This window comes from Protopterus annectens, chromosome 16.part0, assembly GCF_019279795.1.
Source record: "Protopterus annectens isolate FY-2018-M chromosome 16.part0, PAN1.0, whole genome shotgun sequence".
NCBI classification, from domain to species: Eukaryota; Metazoa; Chordata; order Ceratodontiformes; family Protopteridae; genus Protopterus; species Protopterus annectens.
In genome coordinates this window covers 176659964-176685026 of record NC_056750.1, presented here as the reverse complement: position 1 = coordinate 176685026, position 25063 = coordinate 176659964, and positions in this window count along the sequence as shown.

The following is a 25063-nucleotide window of genomic DNA, read 5'->3' as shown; positions in this document are numbered from 1 at the left end:
CTCCATGGGCAGAACCTGGACTGTGAGGTCCTTTTATTTGATGTGGAAGCCCAGCAACATCCAACATACTGGCTTCTGAAGGTTTCAACAACCACTCGGGTCATGTTCAACATGGCCTCCATGCCTGTGGACTTGACCTCTGCCTCACTCAGTAGTGTCTGCTGTGTATGTCTGGAAAGTTCTCACAAGTGTGTGGAAAGAGGCTGCCTTTGATGCTGTGTGAGCAGCCATTTTCTATAGGATAATTATCATGGTATTGTCCCTCGACTCCAGCATTTCTATAGATTTGTGAAATTCAGTTATGACATTTCCTCACATATACCTAGTAATGCTCTTACCATCTCTGCTTGATTGTTAATAGCAGTAGCTTGTGTCTGGGCAGTGTCCCACTACATCTGTTGCTGTGTATACAATGCCTTATGTCTCTTAGGAGCTAACTGTAGTCATTGAGTAAGCTAGACACACTGTGGGCATGCTATATAGTGGGTATGTGAACCTTAAAAACTGTCATGTCCTCCTCCAGAGGTTCCACGTGTGGATTTGAGAGAGCTGGGTCTTTGTGGGGACTCCACCTTGTCTGATAAAGACATGCCCATTGTGAACTACTAATGGTCCAGCATCATCCTTGAGTCATTTATTTTATTTTGTTAACCAGGAAAGAATACTAACCTAGCTGGACCCCTTTCAGGATCAGCCCATGAAAGTACAGTAAACAATCAGAGACAGATACAAACAAAAACATTATAAGTCATTCATAAGAGTATAACAGCTTATAAGGAAACTAAAATAAGCTAAAAAAATAGCCATCATAATAATGAACTACAGTAAGCATAGAATGCTAAATCTAAGAAAATATGTTATGTACAATATATATATATTCAACAAAGAAGTGGGCAGGAGAAACATAATAGATGGGAGAGGGAAATGGGGAGAGATGGGAGTCAGAAGAGGAAGGAGAGATGTGACTGGGAGAGTAATTTTAAGTCATCAACCTGGTATGAGAGTGGATTCCCTACCAGGACACTTTGTGACTGTGTGTCATTGTCCTCAGAGTGTGTATGACATCAACTGGATTTAAAGATCCTGTGTTTCTGAAGTGTAACCAAACTATCCACTTACACTATGCTGATAAGATCATTAAAAGGCTGAAGCATGTATGCCCACAGCTATTGGAATTTGGCTTTATTGGTCTGAATGTAATCATAAAGACATTAAAAGTAAAAAAAATCATGGACATTCAGAAGGCATGTAGCTGAAACATTTGATGTCCTTATGGTGTCATTTGCAGTTTTTACTGAATGGTTTGTCTATGTGCCCTCTATACCCTTTGGTTTGGATGTTATTTGGGATATTTTGCAGGCACCTTAATCTTTATGATATCAGCTGGATATAAGGACCCAGTGCTTCTGAAGTATAGCCAAATGATCCACTTATGCTGTGCTGATGAGGTCAATAAAAAGGCTGAAATATGCATGCCCACAACTAGAGGAATTTGGCTTTATTGCCCTGAATGCAACCATAAAGACTTAATAAGTTAAAAAAAGTGTCATGGACATTCAGAAGCCATTTCACTGAAACAATTAATGTCCTTAAGGGATCATTTGCAGATATCCCATGGGCCTCCACTACAGGAAGTTTAAGGTATCACACAGTGGCAACTCTAGCTTGGCTGGATTTTTCTTGCAGTTTTGACTGACTGGTTTGTCTGTGTGTCCTTTTTTACCCTTAGGTTTGGCAAGCTGTGTCACATGAATAAGAATAATAGCATAATTGTTAAATGACAAATGGCTGTGAAGGTCAGACTGCTATCCTACTCCATAGGTTCTGGTAACATTATTGACAGATTATTTATCCCTGGATATGTCCATGCCTGCACTTTAAGCAGTGCAGGTAAACTGAAGGAAAAAGATATACACCATATAATGAGCATTCAAGGACCACAGGTAATACTGAAGTATCCAAACTGTTCACTGAAAACTGAACATACTGACCTGGGGTAACACTTGTGGATATGTGGTAGGCAGTCCAAACTGCTAGTGTCTAGTCCAACGTAAACGGTACCAATACCATTCTCATTATCATCAAAAACACGTAAACGGTACCAATACCATTCTCATTATCATCAAAGTGGTACCAGTACCAAACTGCTAGTGTACCAATACCATTCTCATTATCATCAAAAACACGTAAACGGTACCAATACCATTCTCATTATCATCAAAAACATCATCATGAAGGAATATCATATACTACTTATCATGTGTCAAGTGTTGCCCTCCTGGAAGGACCCACACCAGTGGCATTATAAGCAATGGCATCTAATGAGCTTTACTCCTGGCACTGGAATGTGTCACCAGACTGTGTTTTGCTGTTGACAGGGAAGTGGCCTACAAGCAGTTTTTGATAATGTGTGTGTGTGTGTGTGTGTGTGTGTGTGTGTGTGTGTGTGTGTGTGTGTGTGTGTTTGTGATTAGAATCAATCAATTCTATTCATATTGGTCCCATGCATTTCTTTTGCCAGGTGTCCAGGACACTGAGACACATATTTATGCTGTTTGGAGGAGGGAAAGGTGGTCCACACAGCCTACCTAGACCTCGCAAAGGCCTTCAACACCATTCTCCACTCAGGTATTATAGACAAGCTCACCAGACTGAACATAAACCCCTATGTCACGAGATGGGTTGCCATCTGGCTCATGGACAGAACCCACATGGTAAGACTTGCAGGAGTTAGGTCTGACTATAAACCGGTTACAAGTGGAGCTCCCCAAGGCTCAGTCCTAGGACCCCTCCTGTTTGGTGTATACTTCTCAGAGGTACAGGCAAGCACAGGAGGACTATGGCTAACCAAGTTTGCAGATGACTGCAAACTAGGGGCTATAATTGACTCTCCGGTTGACACAGACATCCCCCAAAAGGGTCTCACTGCGACAGATACCTGGTGTCAAAACCATGGCCTAAAGCTAAATGCCAAAAAGTGCATAGTCATTCCCTTTGGAAAAAACAAAGTACCCACAAACTACCACATAGGTGGTAGCCTCCTAAATACAGAAGACGTAATAAGGGATCTGGGGACCCAAGTAGATAGTAACCTCTCCTTTGATAATCACATTGCCAAAGTGGTTAGAACATCCTTCTATGTGGCCCACCTAATCACAAAAGGGTTTGCATCCAGATTGAAAGAGGTCATTCGGCCCTTCTACGCATCACTCATCAGACCCATCATAGAGTACAATGCCCCATTTGGGATGTACCTTACAAGACACCTGCAACAACTGGAAAAAACACAGAAGTTCCTCACCAAGAGGATCACTGGCCTCAAGCAGATGCCCTATGCAGCTCTACTGAAGAAACTCCAGCTGTACTCAGTTGCATACTGCGTACTCAGAGGTGATCTCTACCTGACATACAAGGTCATGTCCAACCCAGAATTGATGGACATGCTCCACCTAAAGAAAACCATATGCCCTCAAGCCACATGCTCCAGGGATCTAAACCTCACCACAACAATAAATAGGACATGCTGTAGGGATAGATTCCTGTCCCAGAGACTTCCTATGCTCTGGAACAAGATTCCAATCTACATTAGGTAGAGCTCTTCGCTAACCCTCTTCAAGAGAAACCTTGACGATTGGATGGGAAACAGAAAGTTTACCCCAGGGATCACTTCAATGGCTCTGCTGGACAGAGGCACTGGGAACTAATCTAAGGGGGTGGTGAAAGCCAACACATTCTGGCTAGGCTTATAAATGCCTTTGGGCAGATAGCCTAGTACCTACCTATGAACCTATATAAAATTCCAATATATATAGATTCACAGTGATGAATGAAAGACAATTGCTGATAGTACTGATAACATACATCTTACCAGAAATGGGAATGCACTTCCTACCCTATCATCTATTTAATGAAATTTTCTGAATATTCTTTTTATGTTGTTACAATAATTGATATAGTCTTTTAATTTATGGAGCTATTCTCCCTGGGCCTCCACTGAAAAAGGGTCTTGCATGACTAAGTTTGACTGTCCTAGTAAGCAAACACAATAAATATATATAAATTCACAGCACCATAATCAAACTAAGAATGCTTAGTGACCTGTGAGGTGGAGTTCAGCATTTCCAACAACAAAGATTTAGTGTCTGAGTTTGGTAAAGTAGTTAAGGTTAGCTGCCTATTAGGAGAAAACACAGTAGATACTTGGACATTTGAGTCTAGCACTGATTGTTCTAAATAGTATCAGGCATATAGCTGAGTAGAAAAAGAGTTTGATATAACACAAAGATATACAGAGAAAGTGAACTAGTAACAAGCATATCTTTAACTATGAATAGAATTATGCCTACAGAAGTGGGATTGCAGTGAATGAGACTAGTTAAGGAAAGTGTGAGGGAGAGAGCTTAGTTAAAAGAAAGGTAATAAGCATTTGATCTAGAAGGGGTGTAACAGAAGCTACTGGAAATGGAATATGTATAGTAAGAGCAAAGAAAGTATTAGTATTAGCACAGAGTTGTGGAAAAGGAGTGCGGAGGAGTAATACCAGCAAATGCTCAGAAATAACTGAGATGAATCTGAGGAGCATGTGCAGCAGCAGAATCAGAAATTAAAAATACATTCTGTAATTTATCTTTGCAAAGACTGGGGGTGATGCTTGTCTTATTGTAGAAGAGTGTGAGTTCCAGTGTTCTGATTCATAAAAGGAATATAGGGAGTTATCCTGTTCTTTTTTCATTTTTTTGTGATATCAAGAATGTTTGAGACTACAAACAGAAGTGGTCTTCTTGGAGAATACCATTGCAGTAGATAAGTGAGAGACGGGTATTTGATGGGAAAAAAGAGTGAGCAAGGAGCATGTTGTAACCGTGACAGAATGAGGTAATGTGAAAATTCAAGCCAATGTATTTTTTGAGGGCTAGGCAGTGGTGTGTTGAATTTGATGATTTTGTAGCAAATTTAGCAATTTTATTATAGCATTATTCTAATTGTTCAATTTATGAAGTGTTTAATGGAATATGAGAACCATAGATTAGACTAGATAGACAGTAGGAAAAAAGTAGTAATTTTATGGCATTTTGCAGCAAGAAAATTAGATGCTTTGCAGAGGAAGCCACATTTACAATGAGTTTAATTCACTACAGACTGAATATGAGTATCAAATTTGAGTTGATTGTCTAGTGTGATGAGTAATAGCTTGGTATGGGATTGTATTCTCAGTTGGACATTGTTGGAAGAAAACATTGTAATGTTACAGTGTTTATCAGAGTAGGGCTTTGGAGTAAAGGGCATTGCTTTTCTTTTGTTAGGATTAGAAGTAATTGACAGTTGGCCAGTCAAGTTTCAATGAATGAGAATGACTCCTGGAGGATAGTTTGTAATGAAGACAGAGAAAGTATGAAGATCAAATTAGAATTGCATCATTAGTATATTGGCTACATGTAGCATTAGATGAGGTAGATATAAAGTTATTGATGAACAGATTAAATAGCAGAGAACAAAGAATGGATCCCTGTGGAACTCCAGTAGATACTGGTAAATTAGTAGAGAATGCTGATTGCCATTTAACTGCCTTTGTGGGGTTGGAGAGGTAGATAGTAAACCAGGTAAGAATAAGAGAGGAGAAGCCTTGGGTGTAGAGGGTGTAAAGTAGTTTAAAATGGGAATACAAAAAGCTCTTCAAAGGTCTAGGAAATGAGCAGAGATGAGTTTGTTGCCATTTCTTTCTTGATACATGATGTTGAGGAAGGAAACTAATGCAGTGGATGTCTTATGGTTAGGACAAAATCCACACTGTGTGGATGAGAGAATTTGAACAAGATGTATGCAAGAACCCAATTACAGGCACTGTACATCTTTCAGGGATTTTTGATAGAGATGAGATGATAGCTACATGGCAGAACTTGACATCTGTGTATTTGTATATTTATATTTGTGTACCACATCTATGTAAGGTAAGAAATTAAGGTTGTTTCCATAATGTAGGAACAATGCATTGAGATATGGAACAATTCATGAATATGGAAATAGGATATGAGAGAGGCTTAGCAGCAAATTTCTGAATTGTTGCAGTTGTTGCCAGTTATAGAGTAAAGGACAGATGATTTGTTAAGGGGGAAGATATGGAAGAGGTAGGATGTGATAAGTGTTCTTGTGTCAATGCTGCAACTGTGTTTATAAAGTGGGAGTTAAATTTAATTGCTATACCATTGTTGGACAAATGGGGAAGGGACTTGGTTGGGAAGGTTTGCAAGGTTTTAAGATATTGTTAATTAATGACCAGAAGGGACTTTGGGTTGCAGCCAATGGGCATTTTCTAGAGAAGCATAGTATTTACTTTTGTCAGCTAGGACAAGTTTCTTAGAGAAGTTGTGGAGCTGCTTATAGATATGTAATGAGGATTGATTTCTACTTGAGTGCAATATTTTCCAAGCATTGTTTCTGACCAGGGAGCAAGGGTGGATTTAGTTCTAACCTGTCTAATTGGGGCTAATGGCTTAAAAATATTAAAGAAGATAGAATTGAATGCATTGAGTGCTTCATCAAACTGTAGATGTCTGACTGATGACAAGTTGCAGTGTTATAAGTAAGACATAAAAGTGGCAAGGCTCAAAGTTCTTGACATTTTGTATATAGTTATAGCTGAGAGACCTGTGTACATGATTTCATTGTTGGAAGGCAAAGTGGGATGATGATCACTTACTGTATTGTGTTTTGAGGGTCACATGAGTGATGTTATTTCTGATCCAGGAAAGGATATCTTCTATTACAGTGACATTACTGATATGAGGGTGATTTATTTTTGAGTGAGTAGGATGGGTGGCACACTGGTGCAGCAGTTAACATTGTCACCTCACAGCAAGAGGTTCTCCAGTTCGATTCTCAGCTAGGGTGCCTTCTGTGTGGAGTCTGCATGTCCTCCTTCAGTTCACGTGGGTTTCCTCTGGGTATTCCACCTTCCTCCCACATTCCAAAGGGATGCATTCGGAGTATTTCTCCCTGGGCCTCCACTGAAAATAGGATCTATCCTAGTTGGATTTTCCTGGTCAACAAATGTTAAACAAATAAATTAATAAATAAAAAGTAAATAAAAATTGAGTAGAGCTACACCTCCACCTCATTTGTTTAGGCACACATCTTATGATGTTATATCCACATAGAAGGAAAGTGATATCTTTCATGAATGGCTTAAACACTTTGGGGTGATAGCTATGACATCAGAAGAATGAGAAGCTACCTCAGTGTGCAATTCTGAGGTTTTATTGGAGATATTATAGATGTTGATATTAAAGAAGGTATTTGAGGAGTTGGATGAAGTACATCTATTGGGGGAGGCTTACTGTTGGTTGGAGGGTCAGGATTGTGGTCTACATCTCCCAAGATTTGAAAGAAATGCCAGCGAATATCTGAAAGAAGGTTGAAAATATCTGTGAGGAATGTGTACTACAGATTTTGCTTCTTTGCATCATTAAAAGGACTTTACTATACTTTGAGATGAATGAGTATAACTTTTTATAGTAAGTAGGAAATTAAATTTCTTTTTTTTGCTTTAACATTTTGTAAAAGTTTTTAACTAATTTAACAAGAATTGCTTAGAACAAGTATAAGCACTATGTACAACAGAGACAAAGCATGACAGAAAAATCATTATACATGGGGAAAAAGAAAAAAAACTGTATAACTGTAAAATATTCCCCAAAACTTAATCCATTGCTATTGATGATACATTTTTTAGGATGTTTAGAGAAGTCAGTAATTGCATATTTCTCAATCAACATCAGAACTTTAGTCCACGGAGAAGTCAGGAGAAGTTTAGGATAGATCCTATTTTTCTTGATGGAGACTTCTTTCTGAATTACTTCAATGCAATGTGGTCAGGAAATCTTAAAATTTTGGTGGTGATGATGATGGTGACTTCCATCTCTTTGCTATATTTTTTCTTGACATGTCTAGGATTGTCCATAAAAGATAACAATTTTCTGTATTAGTTTGAAAGTTCTCAGGTATATTAAATAATATTGATTTATTCAGTTCAAAGTTGTTTGACCACAAGACCTGAAAAAAGTTGTTAAATTCTTCCAAAAGACTGATAATGTCAGCAGTCATAGAACATGTGTGACCTCTAAGCCTTGCAAAAATGTTACATCTCCAACATTGGATATTCTTTTCAGTAGTAAATTTTGATAGTTTATATGGTGTTAAAACTGCTGTGTAAGAATTTACAAGTATTAATGTCCCAGAATTATACTGACAAGATGTTTCTTACTGATTTTAATAGGTAGGCATTATTGCTTTCTGATAATGAAGTGGATTCATGTTATTATTATGTAAAGCCAATGTTCTATATAAATTAGAAATTACATTTGTTGAGTTATTCTTGTTGTAAACAGTTTGATATAAGTAAATGATTCATTTGGGTTTTTTATAGTAATATTTGGACAAAGGTAAACATTTATTTTGTGTGCATGATCTGATGTTCTGTCACATTCACCATTCTTGATCATCTAAATTGTATTCTGAGGTTAGTGATTGCATAACTTGATTTATGCTTATTGAGACAATTGTACCAGAGAAAAATGTTATCAATTTTCCATTGAGGAAATTTCTTCCATTGAATTCCTTACACAAATCTTTTGGTTATACTAAAGGGAATTAAAGTATCAAACCATAATTTCAGATATGGATTACCAAACGTTATAGCTTTAGTTTTTTTAAGATTGTATTAATATATTTTGATTGTGTATGAGAACAGATGTTACATTGGATATACTTGAAAACAAAAGGTCATAAGGATTTATTTAATACTTCAGAGGAGGAAGTGTTAATTTTCTTTTTTTTTTCTTTTTTTTTAGAAGTTAAGAGTGATGTGTGCAAGGATTTTCAGTTTGATGTGTAGTATGGATCCATCCAATTTGCCACAACTCTAAGCATTGCCACTTTGGTGTATAATTCCGTGTTGGGGAAATTGATTCCTCCTAGATTCCATTGTCTAGTGTGATGAAGATAAGCAATTCTGGAGTTTTGGGGAAACCATAGAAAATGTAAAAGTAACTCGTTAAATTTATCTTTATATTATCTTTTGGGGGAATAGATAACAGTTGTATTATATTTGATACTTTTGGAAATAGTTTTAATCAGTTATACTCTGTCTTCAAAGGAAATTATTTGTTTATTCTATCTAGATATTGAGTCAGACAAATCCTTCAATATTTTATAGTTAACATCCCTAGTTTCTTCAAGAGATTTATTTGTTATAATGCCTAGATAAGACAAGGTTTGTGATTCGGTGCCTATAGCATCCCTATAAGAGTTTTTAAATTATTTTTCTTGTTTATAATAAGGCATTTGGATTTAACAGAGTTAAAATAGAGATCTGATAGTTTTGAAAATGTTTTGATAAGAGAGTTTAATTCTTTAAATGATTCTTATGAATCTGTTGGAGTTAGTATAATATCATCTGCAAATAGCATGATTTTGGAATTATATTATTCATTCAACTCCAGCCTTTTTATTTTTAATTATTATTGCTTTTGCCAGAATTTTAATGGCTAAGGCAAAAGGAATAGGCAATAAAGGGGAAACCTGTTTTGTTTTTCTGTTTAGCTATATAGATTTGAGGAGAATGGCCTAGGTTAACTTTCACTTTGTTTTGTGTGTGTGTGTGTCTGTGTGTGTGTGTGTGTGTGTGTGTGTGTGTGTGTGTGTATATATATATATATATATATATATATATATATATATATATATATATATATATATATATATATATATATATATATATATATATATATATTTTAATGTAGTAGTGATATAAACTGAATAGGAAAATCAAATAGTTCTAAAGCTTTAAGTAGGTATTTCCAGTTTAAAGAGCAACATTTTTGTATATCGAGACTAATAAATATGACCTATTGATCCATGTTATTTAGGCTCCTAAGTTCCAAGGATGATACTAGGCTATTAGCCCAAAGGTGTAGTTTCTGTTTCCCAGCCAGTCATCCAGGTTCCACTTAAAGAAGGCTAGAGTGGTACTCTGCTTGACATGGAGATGGAGTCTTTTCCACAGATGGGGGAGTTCTTTGGACACAAGTCTATCCCACCAACAAGTTCTATTTATATCACAGACCAGGTTGAGGCCTTGCATGCAGGTTGAGTGAGTGTAGTTTGACTTATGGATATGCAGCAACTCTATCAAGGCTGGGTCTGAGATGGCCTTGTATGCCAGACACAGGTCACCTCTGAGCAGTCTGTATCAGACTGAGTAGAGGGACAGAGCTTTCAGCCTATCATTATAGAATAGGTGTTTGAGACCCTGGATTTTCCTGGTCAGGAACCTCTGTGGTCTCTCTAGCTGCTGCATGTGCTTGCCAAGGTACATGCCAAAGGAGGCATTGTACTCAATAATGGGTCTGATAAGAGAGAAGTATAGGGATATTATGACCTCCTTGTTCCTGGCTGAAATAACCTTACTTATGAGGTGGGTCATGGAGAAAGCTTTCCATACAACAAAGGCAATGTGGTAGTCAAAAGTCAGGTTGCTATCAACCTGGGTGACCAAGTCCCTCACAACTGATTGCATGCTTAGTACATTGTTATTAAAGTGATAATTAGTGGGGATGCCATTTTCCCCAAAGGGGGTTAGTGATGTGTTTCTTGGCATTCAGTTTGAGGCCATGCTTCTGGCACCAGTCATTAGTTTGGGAAAGGTCCAACTTAAAAGATCAAAAAGAGTGATTACTCTTTTTATATTATTTTTGTGTTTGTCTCTTGTACACAAAGCTAGTCTGATCTGTGTTAATTAAGTCTAAAATACACTTTTAATTCTATCAGCTAAAATAGACATGAACATTTTATAATTATGATTTAGTATTGATTGGTCTATATGCGGATCATAAAAGATTGTTTTTAACTCCTTTTATAATAGGAGTTATTAAAGATTGTTTCCAGAAGGTTGGAATTATCCCAGATGTCTGCATAACTAAGAGAACACTGTGCAATAAATGCATAATTTGCTTGGGAAACATCTTGAAAATTTCAGATATTAATCTATCAATCCCTTGTGATTTCTTGATTTTTAATATTTTATCTTGTCAGAAATTTCTTTAACTGTGATTTGATCAGTCTGTGTTTTAATTCAAAATGTATTTATTTTTTTTACAAGTGATATGTTGAGAAGTTTCTCTAATGTTATATGGGAGTAATGCATCTGCTTTCATTCTTGTAATGAAATGTGATATTGTCTAAATGTTTCTGGTATATCTCCAATATCTGTGCACATGTTTTATTGCTTGGATTTATTATTTCCTTTATCTGATTAAATTTAATCTGCATTTTCATTCTTTAAGTGAGATTTTTCAAATCTGTAAGTATTGAAACATATAAAGCTATTTTTTACTTTTTCTAAAATTAGGGCAATTTTTTGAGATAAGATTTCCTTATATTTTTTTATTTAAATTTTCAATTTCTACTTTCTTAGTTTAATATTCTTTATTTAACTTAGTTTTGGCAGATAGAAGTTTAGAGTGAATGTCAGTAAACTCCTTATCCCAATCTTTTATTTTTTTAAAACAGGCTAAACATTTACCATACAAACACACACACACACACACACACACACACACACACACACAAATATATATATATATATATATATATATATATATATATATATATATATATATATATATATATATATAGACAGGCTTTACATCAGTTACAGATAGAAACCAGGATTTGAACTCTTTTAAACTGACCAAATAGAAAGTAAATCTATTCATTAAGGATAGTTTATTAAATTCCATTGAGATCTTTAATATAAGATCATTGTGGTCTGAGATAGAGCAAAATATTGTATTGAAGTTAATTATTTTAAACAAAGATCATGTAATATTAGTATTCTGTCAGTTCTGGTCTGTGTGCCATAATTATAGGAATAATGGGTGAATTGTAACTCTCTCATGGAAAAGGAGTCTATTAAATTAAGTGACTATGTCTGGTTATTAAGGGCCTTGGCTTGTGGAGACAGTCTTAATTTTCTGTCAGCTGAGGATTCTGAACTCCTTTAGTATGCGATTGAACTCTCCTCCTGGAATGTAGCTACCTTTTAGATTATTCATAATAACATCTAAATGTTGTTTAGCTAGTTTAACACTCATCCCTTGAAACCAATATACTTTAACCAATGTTCAAATTCTGTTGTTGTATTTTATAAACACAAGAGATAGTAGACCAACCTGATTTCCAATTTTTATGACAGATTTGAAGTATTATGGTACTCTTTTTCCATAGAATCATGACACCTATTCTTTTAGATTTGAATTGTGATTCTGGCAGTGTTGAGCATTTATTTGGTTCCCAAGCAGATTTGTCCAAATGTTTGAAATGTGTTTCTTGAAGAAATACTACTTAAGATTTTTTTAGTGTTCAGATATTTAAATAGACATCTTCTTTTCATAGGATTATTTAAACCATTAACATTTAAGGAAGTTAAAACTAAATTCATAGAATAAGTTAAAAGACATTGATCTAGATAATTTTGTATTTGTAAAAAAAGAAAGTATATTGTTGAGTCAGGTATACACACACACACACACACACACACATATATATATATATATATATATATATATACACACACATGCACACATATATATATATATATATATATATATATATATATATATATATGGGTCTACTTTGTTTGTTAGAAAACACATTTCACTGAAACTCATTTTGTCAAAGTCTCATTTCACTGAAAATGAATTACCTGAGCACAATTCACTGAAAGCTCACTTCACTGAAAACTCACTTGATTGTTGACTGAAACCATTTTTTTCGAAACAGGTATATGCACTGTTCCCCACTATAGTGTGATCCTGGAGTTAGTATATATAGTAAGGGGGGTGAGGGGGGGGGTGTTTGCGTATATATTATTTTCTTTTTTCCCTTTATTTTCACTAAAGAATATTTGTTGGTAAAAGGGGAATAAAAAAACATGTTACAAGGATTATAATGAACATAAAGAACTGAATCACATAATGTAATTATAATTATGTACAAGGCATTTATTGAAATTCCCTAACCTAGAAGTGAAAATCCTGCTAGACTAACCCACTAAAATTCTATAGCCCTAAAAATATTTTGATAAGCAATACAGATCAAAAGAAAGTCCTGTAACAGAGCTCCATAAAAAGTTATTTATTTTTATCTGCGTAAATGTTTAGCATTTAACTTCTTCTTCTTCTTTCGGCTTTTCCCGGTTTAGCATTTAACAAAATGTTAAATTTGAATGTGTATGTACCCACATTATCTTTCTTTTCCCTGCTTTCTCTCTCTTCCTCTTTTAATGGATAAATGATAGAATGCTAACACCCTTTTTCTTTTACACTCTCACCTTTCCTCTTTCCTTTCATTTAATTCCTTCCCCTTTTCCCAGCCTCCACCTTCTGTCTTTCTTCTGCAATCTCTTTCTACTTCCTTTTCTTTCCTTCCTTTGTTTTTCAGTTGATGTTTCTCTTTACCCTGTTCTCCTTCATCTTTCTTTTTCTAGGTTTACTTCCCCCTGCTTCCTCTTTCCTCTCTTCTCATTTCCCCATCTTACTATCATTATAGCACCGATTGAACTCACGAAAATAGGTTAGCTGCTCATGTTGTTGGTTGTAATATTAGTTACAGACTTTTGTGTGTGGGACAAAAAGATATGTTTTTTAAACAGTGTATTTGGCTACTGGACAACAAGATGAGAATTTTGTGTTCTAAAAAAAACATCTCATTCTCCTTAGCAACAACCACTGAAAGCATGTACTTCTAGAAAGGTACGTCTTTTGTTTATTTCTGTTTACCAGTCATTATATTCTCCTTTCTTCTTTCTTTAAAGTAAAACAGTTTTAATGGGGTTTTGCACATTAGACCACCTAGAAAACATGTGGCATCCCCTTGAAATCTTAATTTTGTATTGGAAAAGTAAATGCTCTCCCCTTTCAACCAGCAGCCATTTCTTCTTTAAAACTTCTTACATTGAAGACTGTTTTGCTTAAAGTTAATAGTCCCAAAAGCATACATAACTTTTTCTTATTTTTCCAAAATTACAGGGTGAGTCCTAGAACCAACTCTTCCAATATATCAAAGGTTGTTTCTGAGTTTACTTTATATCAGACTATTCATCTCCATGTAATCTGTCCTGATCCCAAAAACAGAGGAGAAGGGATCTTGCATTTTTTTTTGGATGTGCATAGATAGTTTAGATTTTTACCTAGACAGACTAAAGATGTTAGGAAATCTATTACAAAGTTTAAATGAGTTTTGTATTCATATACATGCTTTGAGGGATTTATGCAGTTTATGTAGCTGATACATTCTAGTGTGAGGTAGTCATGTCATCTAAAGCTTGTAGTATCTTGTCACAAAGTTAATTGTTTTAAAAAGAGGACAGAATACAGTATTTAAGCATAAATACAGAGGGGTGGAAATTTGAGGGCTATACTTGCAGGGAGATGGTATATTTTCTTTGTGATGCCACTACGTGCCCCCTCTTGTCAGCATGTGAGTAGGAAGGTAGGTTCAAACCATCAATCAAAACCTCTAAGAGTAGCAGTGATAATTCATTGGTTTCTTTCTGCCATATTATGTAAAGTTAGTGTGTGACCAAAAGATAAAAATGTGGATCAGATTTCTGAAACAGTTTCAGAGAACTCCCATTCTCTGGACAGGCTCCCCATCCATATGAAACAGAGTTCCTCCATAACACTATTTAAGTGCAGCTTGAATCAATGGATGAGTAATTGGAAATTCACGCCTGCTCTAGTGCCTATGTCCCTTATGGACAGAGGCAGTCAGTAAATCACCCCCTATATAAATCAAATTTGTGGGCAACATTTGGGATGCATGGCTAGGCTTATAAGGACCCTAGTGGTGATTAGCCTAGTATACACCTATGAACCTATAATACAACACCAGTCAATATATGATCTCTGTAACCCTGAAAAAAGGGAGTCTGTGTTTTCTGGAGTTCATATAGAAACATAAATAATTGATCGGTGCTCTACATAATATATAATAAATTGATCTCTAGTTTTGAGTTTACTTAATGAGTGTAACCAAAATTTATTCTGGCATAACTCATGGAGGAATGAATATTTGGTATACAGAGTTACTAAGGAAATAGTTGATGGCTAATGAAGAATAAGCTGAAAAACAATGAGGAGTGTGAGTAAGGATATTTAATGGTTTCCAAACCACAGGTGTTGGAATGACATGTTTTCATCAGAGCCAGATCATGGTCAAGTGGGCCCTAGCCAGGGTAATGGATTAAACTGCCCCCCACAGCATTTCCCCTAGCCACCATCCCCACAGCCATTCTAGTGCTCCATTACTTGACTATTTCTCCCCAGTTACCATAAACACTGTTCAAACCTGTCAGTGTGCATAGTATTTTCTTCTTTACTTCTACAATGATTACAGATATTTGGATTTAATTTAACACTTCTATTTCAAATTTTATAGCTCAAACACTAATAGACATTTGCTAAACAAAACAATACAGTTTCACAATGAAAATAAATTTAGCATTAACAACAAACTTCTCTGCCCTTGAAACTCACATTCATTGAAATGGCATTGAAACCACATTCAAGGAAAATGCGTCTGGCTAGTGCACACATTTTTAAGACCATGCATACATGCATGTGCTCTTTGATTAACCTTCCTGATTGTAAAAAATTATAGGGTTCCTATTGTATGACTGAAGATGCATTCTTTCGAATGTGTCTTCATGGAACTTGAAAGCAGGAAATGGCAAAATACTGAAACGGCATATAAGCAATTTCTTTCCCTGGGAAAGAAATATTTCCCTGGGAAAGAAATTGCTTGGCCGCCTCTGTTACGTTGCTGTTTTTGTCACTGTAGTGCGATCTCGGAGTTGGTATATTTAAGTAGGGGGGGTATGGGAGGTGAAGCCCCCCCACTTTATGTAATGTTTTAAAGTTTGTTTATTTTTTTCTTTTGTGGAACAGCGATTTTTTTTTCCCTTGGAAAAAAATTGCTGTTCTAAGTGTTCGGGATTGTAAGCTTTCACTTACATGGGGTTGATAAATCAGCGTTCACTTTTTTAAGCATTCGCTGATTTAATATTGACCCAAATTATATTCCTTGTATAATACAGCACCACTTTAATTTGTAGCTTTGAACATTTTTTCCAGTAAGCAATGAAACAAAACATATGAACCAATAATGACAAAACTGCCCTTTCAGAACATCTCAATCATAAAAGGCCACTCAAACTTCTATTATTACAGTCCACCAATATCAGTCAATATGAAGAAGTAAAAGTCATCTGAATAATTTCACATTAAAGATGTTTCTAACTAATGAAGAGGTTGCTACTAGCAAACACCAAGGCAAACTCTGCCATCCTAGGTGAAGGTATAAATGCATTCCGAACCCCACCCCAAGCTGAAAGGGGTAACTACACTGAAACTTACACTAAAGCCCTGTACAATCACTTGCATAAGTCTATAAACTTGGCTGTAACAGATAGAATCAAAGCCAGAGTCCTAAGTAAAATCAAGCTGCCATGGTGGACTTTCAGCATCAACAAACTCTACAATAAATGCAAAACGTTGCTGTCCAAGAAAACAAAGACAAGGACTCACCAATGTAAAAGCACCCTCCTCAGCATTAACAGGCAAATAAGACAATTTTGTTAAATTGTCCAACAGCTCCTTTGAGAGAAACTTAGCATGTACTGCCAAGGATAACCATAAGGCCTTTTACAGCTACGTACATAACCTAAAGGGTAGGACCCAAGCATGTGCAGAACTGGTGGTGAATGGTATCACACACACTGACCCCACAGAGATAGCAAACCTGCTAGCAGATAGTTTTGGCAAAAATTTGACTCCCTTATCTCCTCCTAACTTACAACAAGCCCTCTCCCAAACTTCCCCCTCACCTTACATATCTGAAGAGCAGGTCCTCAAAGCCCTGCCCAAGGCGAAGAACATGGCCTCTATAGGACTAGATAACATTCCAAGTTGTCTTCTAAACAGGCTAAAACATTTACTAGCATCACCACTAAGTACCCTTTTCAGTCATAGCCTAACCACAGGGTTTGTTCCTGCAGAATGGAGAACAGCTACAGTTATTCCTCTCCACAAAGGTGGCCTTGTAACAGGCCCAGGGAAATACAGACCCACAAGCCTGAGCAACCTCATCTGTAAGGCAATGGAACATATAATTATGGACCTCTTAAATTAAGACATAGGTGACCTCCAAACCCTGGACCCTACCCAATTTGGCTTCGTGAAGAGCAGATCCTGCCTGTTAAATCTCGTGGATTTCTTTGAAAGTGTGACCAAGGCCATTGATGAGGACAAATTGTTTACATAGCATACCTCAACTTGGCAAAGGCTTTTGACACAATCCCACATTCAGGTATTACTAATAAACTTAGCAAACTGAATGTAAACACCTTCATTGTAAGATGGGTTGCAACTGGCTCACAAACCAGACACATACTATCAAAGTGGGTGACTCCACATCAACCAGCAGACCTGTTCCCAACAGTTCAGAAGTTCAGGTCAAAACTAAAGGGTTGTGGCTGACCAAGTTTGCAGACAACTGAAAACTAGGTGCAATCACTGAATCCCCAAATGATGTCAGTATACTTCAGGATGGTCTCGTACAGGCCAACGACTAGTGTATTAGTCACGGCCTCAAACTGAATGCAAAGATATGCATTATCATTCCATTCAGCACAAACAATGTCCCTTCACACTATCAAATCAATAACAATACCCTAAGTACCAATGAGGTGGTAAGGGACCTGGGATCACAGGTTGACCATCACCTTAATTTTGACCATCACATGTCTACCATTGTAAGAAAAGCTTTCCACATAGCTCACTTTATTAGTAAAGGCATCACCTCAAGAGCAAAAGAAGTTAAGCACCCCTATACTCAGCACTTATCCGGCCCATAATTGAGTATAACGTCCCATTTGGTATGTACCATACTAAGCATCTACAGCAATTAGAGAGACTTCAGAGGTTTCTAACAAAGAAGATCAAGGGTCTCCAGCATGTGCCTTACATGGACCGACTAAATTCCCTGTCACTATACTCCGTATCATATAGACTTCTTAGGGGAGACTTATGCCTGGCCTACAGCGAAACCCAAGACCCATACCTAATGAACTTACTGCATATCCATAAATCAAATGGATTTAGGGCTACCCATTTCAGGGACTTGAATATGGCCTGCAACTTAAACAGGATATACTGGAGGGACAGATGTATCTCCCGGTGACTGCCACATCTTTGGAACAGGCTACCAATTCATGTGAAATGGAGCACCTCTGTGACACTGTTTAAGAGGAACCTGGATGAGTGGATGGGATGCCATAAATTCTTACCGGGAATAGAGCCCACAACCTTCCTGGACATGGGCAGTCATCACTAAATGCAATCTTGGGTATTGACTAGTACCTCTGTGGTATTATATTGGGTTGAAATGGCTAGGCTTAAAATTACCTCCGAGAGGATAGCCTAGTAATCTCCTGTGATCCTATTTTAGTGTACCATCTATAAATTCAGTACCTGCTGCCCTTGAAGAATAAATTTCCTATGTTACATTAAAAAATGCTAAGCTGGTAATATTGCAATAGGGAATTAATGAGACTAACAACAGATACATAGCTACAAGGCATCTTATATTCAGGACTGCAGCACTCCACCCTACCCTTAAAGTACAGCACAGTATCAACAATCCACCTATATGGTATTGGAGTAGAACCCACAGCCTTCTGCATCAAAAGCAAGTAAGTTACCTTTTGTGCTACTAACACTGATTTTAAAATCTCTAGTACAAATAGTAGTGACCATGTGTTAAACAAAACAGTTGCACATTGAAAACAGACTTAGCATGAATAGAAATAAACTTCTCTTCCCTTGAAGCTCACAATTCCTTGAAAATGTGCAGCAACTCACAATTCCTTAAAAATGCAGTGAAGCTCCCATTTCCTTGAAAATTCACTGAAGCTCATAGTCTGATAGCTGGTTTGGAAGATCCAGGTTCTTGTTTCCTGTAACTAAGGTACAGAGTTTAAGCATGGTTAAATTAACTAACATGCCAACCCTAACTAGGGCATTTCACACACACAAAAGCACCTTACTGATCATGTCCCCATTTATCCCATTTACATTCCATGGATGAAATGGTGCAGATTACAAAGAAGCAAGCAACAGTAGGTATGTGCAGATGCACAAGAACATGTAAATGTTGCACGCAAAGGGTATTCTTAAAGATAAATGCCCTTAAAGAAGACTTGTATTTTTTTTTTAATTTTAAATTAAAAAGCAAATGTTGTGGCAGTCCCTTTGGCCAGCAGGCTCCCTCCCAGCCAGCTGGTGGCCCCTCCCATTCAGCAGGGCCCTAGGTGACTGCCTAGGTCTCATATGCAGGATCCATCTCTGGATTTCATCACTGTGTTTCAGAAAGGACATTTTCCCATGTTAAATTCTCACCAAAGTGGTGAAAGTAAATGCATGATATTTGATATCTGCCAAAACTGTAGTATTTCCATTTACTCTATTGTGTACTGATCTCAGTAGATTATATAACTAGCAGAAGATAAAAAGTGCTTCTAAAACAAAATATTTTTAGAGAGCTGCTACTTCACAATCATCTGATCACTAAGTATGTGGGTGTTCAGGAACAAATCATCACACATTTGTCTTTGGCCCATTTCAATGCCAAGGGACTAGACAGGGAGCAGCAGTGTAAATGTTTAAACAGCAAGTCTGACAAATTTTATAAAGATTTTAATTAAAATGTGAATGGGATTGAGTTAAAATGTAGTATAATCTCATAGCTGAAAATGTAATTTGTGAAATAGCTGAAAGTAGGTATAAATATGAATTTATTGTATAATCACACAAAGGCAACCCGCGGCGTGGGTTATGTGTGATATGTCATGTCATTATGTAAGTCTGGTGAGCCTGTGACAAGACAACAAACGGGCAGTGGACATGGTAGTATTTCTTTGTGTCAGAACTCTGAAATGAGAAGTAATTGAATAGTTTAGTGCAGGAAATAAAGGCTGGATACAGCAACCAGAACATGGAGAAGAAGGAAATTAAGTCAGGCACATGTACCTCATGACAAAACCTGGGGTGGGCGGCTGCACCATACTGCATGCTTTTGCTCTACAATTAAAGCTACATCAGCTGCATATTTCACCATTTACAAGCCAAAGGATATCCATACATAACACCTGCCTAGAAACCAAAACTGTAGCAGTTTTTGCCACAGCACAAATCCTGTTTACTTGTAAACTGTCTGGTGTTTATAAAGGTGTTTAATTCCACAGGTAGATAATTCCATTAACTAACTATCCTTTGTCAGACCTAACTAATAAGTGCTTACTTTCTGTTTAAAGGTTTCTATAACTATGCTTTGGACTACATGATTGCAAAACAAGGCAAATAAAACTAATCATTCTGAAAGGCTCCATGAAGAAGCAACAAATCATTCCCAAATCATAGATGGAAAGTAGCAAAAAAATAAATAATTTTTGCAAACTGGTCTTATAGTCTGGACATCTGAATTCCAAGGTCCATAACTGCTTTTAAATATTTCCTAATGGGACGGCCATACCTAGTTTTAGATCTTATTTTAAACTACAGAAGAGGTAAACCACAATATGTCTATAGTGTGAAAAACATTAGAGTTCATCCCCCAGTGTTGCATACCGAAACGCAGATATCATTGCCTTGTTCATTAAATGTATCTTTATCAACCACTGTTATTCCTAAAAAACACAGAGAATTTTGATTCTCTATATATTACTATCGCTCTGGCAATTAGCAAAAAAGATTAAGACTCTTTGAGGGTTAACAAGGTGATTTGTGCAGTCATGGGTACAACATTTGATTCCATCTACCTTCATTAAGACTCTTTGAGGGTTAACAAGGTGATTTGTGCAGTCACGGGTACAACATTTGATTCCATCTACCTTCATTAAGACTCTTTGAGGGTTAACAAGGTGATTTGTGCAGTCATGGGTACAACATTTGATTCCATCTACCTTCATTAAGACTCTTTGAGGGTTAACAAGGTGATTTGTGCAGTCATGGGTACAACATTTGATTCCATCTACCTTCATTAAGACTCTTTGAGGGTTAACAAGGTGATTTGTGCAGTCATGGGTACAACATTTGATTCCATCTACCTTCATTAAGACTCTTTGAGGGTTAACAAGGTGATTTGTGCAGTCATGGGTACAACATTTGATTCCATCTACCTTCATTAAGACTCTTTGAGGGTTAACAAGGTGATTTGTGCAGTCATGGGTACAACATTTGATTCCATCTACCTTCATTAAGACTCTTTGAGGGTTAACAAGGTGATTTGTGCAGTCATGGGTACAACATTTGATTCCATCTACCTTCATTTGAGGGTTAACAAGGTGATTTGTGCAGTCACGGGTACAACATTTGATTCCATCTACCTTCATTAAGACTCTTTGAGGGTTAACAAGGTGATTTGTGCAGTCACGGGTACAACATTTGATTCCATCTACCTTCATTAAGACTCTTTGAGGGTTAACAAGGTGATTTGTGCAGTCACGGGTACAACATTTGATTCCATCTACCTTCATTAAGACTCTTTGAGGGTTAACAAGGTGATTTGTGCAGTCATGGGTACAACATTTGATTCCATCTACCTTCATTAAGACTCTTTGAGGGTTAACAAGGTGATTTGTGCAGTCATGGGTACAACATTTGATTCCATCTACCTTCATTAAGACTCTTTGAGGGTTAACAAGGTGATTTGTGCAGTCATGGGTACAACATTTGATTCCATCTACCTTCATTAAGACTCTTTGAGGGTTAACAAGGTGATTTGTGCAGTCATGGGTACAACATTTGATTCCATCTACCTTCATTAAGACTCTTTGAGGGTTAACAAGGTGATTTGTGCAGTCATGGGTACAACATTTGATTCCATCTACCTTCATTAAGACTCTTTGAGGGTTAACAAGGTGATTTGTGCAGTCATGGGTACAACATTTGATTCCATCTACCTTCATTAAGACTCTTTGAGGGTTAACAAGGTGATTTGTGCAGTCATGGGTACAACATTTGATTCCATCTACCTTCATTAAGACTCTTTGAGGGTTAACAAGGTGATTTGTGCAGTCACGGGTACAACATTTGATTCCATCTACCTTCATTAAGACTCTTTGAGGGTTAACAAGGTGATTTGTGCAGTCATGGGTACAACATTTGATTCCATCTACCTTCATTAAGACTCTTTGAGGGTTAACAAGGTGATTTGTGCAGTCACGGGTACAACATTTGATTCCATCTACCTTCATTAAGACTCTTTGAGGGTTAACAAGGTGATTTGTGCAGTCACGGGTACAACATTTGATTCCATCTACCTTCATTAAGACTCTTTGAGGGTTAACAAGGTGATTTGTGCAGTCATGGGTACAACATTTGATTCCATCTACCTTCATTAAGACTCTTTGAGGGTTAACAAGGTGATTTGTGCAGTCATGGGTACAACATTTGATTCCATCTACCTTCATTAAGACTCTTTGAGGGTTAACAAGGTGATTTGTGCAGTCATGGGTACAACATTTGATTCCATCTACCTTCATTAAGACTCTTTGAGGGTTAACAAGGTGATTTGTGCAGTCATGGGTACAACATTTGATTCCATCTACCTTCATTAAGACTCTTTGAGGGTTAACAAGGTGATTTGTGCAGTCATGGGTACAACATTTGATTCCATCTACCTTCATTAAGACTCTTTGAGGGTTAACAAGGTGATTTGTGCAGTCACGGGTACAACATTTGATTCCATCTACCTTCATTTGCCTATTGTGTGACTGTAAGCAAGCGACATAACCAGGCAGTGCTTCAGGGTCACCCATGAAAAGGGACACCGGATAAATATGTATAAAATATAAATAATTAAATAAATAAATAAACACACAAACAGTACTGTTCACACTATAAGTACTCCTAATTCTGGTCCTAAACATGTGCATTTGGTTTTCCTGGTAATGATCCCTATATTATTTTTGGAAACCCATGCCAACTATCAATTGGAGTTCATTGCAAACACGCCTCTTCATTTAGACTAGCAAGATTTTCCAGTTTTGATATAATTTGCATAGACAACATGAAAACAGATGTGTGAAACTAAATATCAACCAAGTAAGGGTTAAATAAGGAAGGACCCAGAATCAAAACCTGATGTGCACTCTGGATGAGCGTATAGGCTGGATTCATGAATGCTCACACTAAGTGCTGCTATCTTGCATGCACTGTGGTGTACCAAGCACAAGATAGCGTGCTGTTTCGTGTTCATTAAACAGCCCTACACTTAGTGCAGAGCCTCAAAGCAAAGGTGAAAGGCAGAATATGCTAATGAAATCAAAAGTAGCCAAATTTCATGCTAATTAACCATCCAACATGATGCAGCTATTTGGGAACCTATAAAGTGATTGTGTACACTCAGTGCTGGTTTTTGCCTTGAAATCTAAAACTCGTTGGATTACAGACACGATTCATTTAAAAAATGTTAGGAATTGCTGCTGCCATCACTAACTTGCATGTCTTTTTTGTTCAAAGCACTTCTGATGCTGCTGCTGCAGACTTTGCCCAGGAAGAAGAGTGTTTAGACTCCATTTCACTTACAGACTGCATGACACAGAAATTGTAGAATGAAACCAGGTGGACAGGAAACACTAGTGGAAATATGCAACCTGCGGTGTCTCCCCTTAGGCTCCAGGGAAATCATGGAGAGCCCATCCCAGTGGAAACAAAGGTATATGTAGCATTACACATACTAGTTACAGGTACTTTCCATAGACCCACAGAGGATATATTATGGGTGTCACAGGCTTCAGCTTGCAGAATATTACAGAATTTTCTAAATGCAATGCTACAACATGCAACACTATTTGTTTCCCATACATGCCAGAGTACAAAGCAAGAACCATGAAGGCATTTTTGGGGTCATAAATTGCAGACATATAGAAATAAAAACTCCACCCAGTGAACAGGGAAGAAGTTATATTAACAAGAAAAGATACCACTCTCTAAACTGTCAGGTTGTCTGTGCTGGCCAAGGGATCATCTATGATGCCTGTGCAGGTAACCCAGGCAGTTTTTATCACTCACACATATAGCGTACCTGTGAGCTGTTTACAAGGTATGCTGGGGGTGACTTTCCACAAGGGCATTTAGTTGGGGATGCAGGTTATGCACTGGAACCTTGGCTCATGACACCCATGAGAAACCCACACAACCCCACTAAGCAAAGATACAATGATGTCCAAGCTCAATCTAGGAATATCATAGAACATGTATTTGGCTTGCTGAAATAAAGCTTCCAGTATCCAAACACATCAAGAGATGCCTTGCAGTACGACCTAGCCACCTCTGCCCAAATACTCACCGTCTGTGCCATGCTGAGCAATATAATTCACAGGAAACAGCCTTAACAAAGACAACAATGGGCAGGACCACAGTTTCCAGGATCACAGACAGGGCCAACACCTCCAGCAGATACAGATGAGGAGTCTGAGGGAGTACCACCAGCTGCACATGGTTCTGGCAGACATAGACACGCACATTGTGCCATGGTTCTGGCTAAGAGGCAGAGGAACGCACATACACTTACTACCCAAGTGAAAACATGAGATCCTAAGCACATACAAATAGTAAAACTGATGCCTGCAAAAATCCAAAACCTTTATTTAACCATGTCATGGTTCTGTTCTGTTAGCATTAGACAGAGACAACCCACAAGAACATATCTTATAGCTGCAATATTAACAAGGTAAAACCTGTATGAAAAAAGGGGTCTACTTCATAACATTGAAATTTCATAACGTTGAATTTCATAACATTGAGACCAAAACATTGAAAATTCAAAACACTGAAAACCCAAAACATTGAAAACTCAGAAATCTGAAAGTATGCTTCATAACATTGAAAACTACATTGCACAAGTAAATAAGATCCCCTCTACCTACAACAACACCTAACTAACA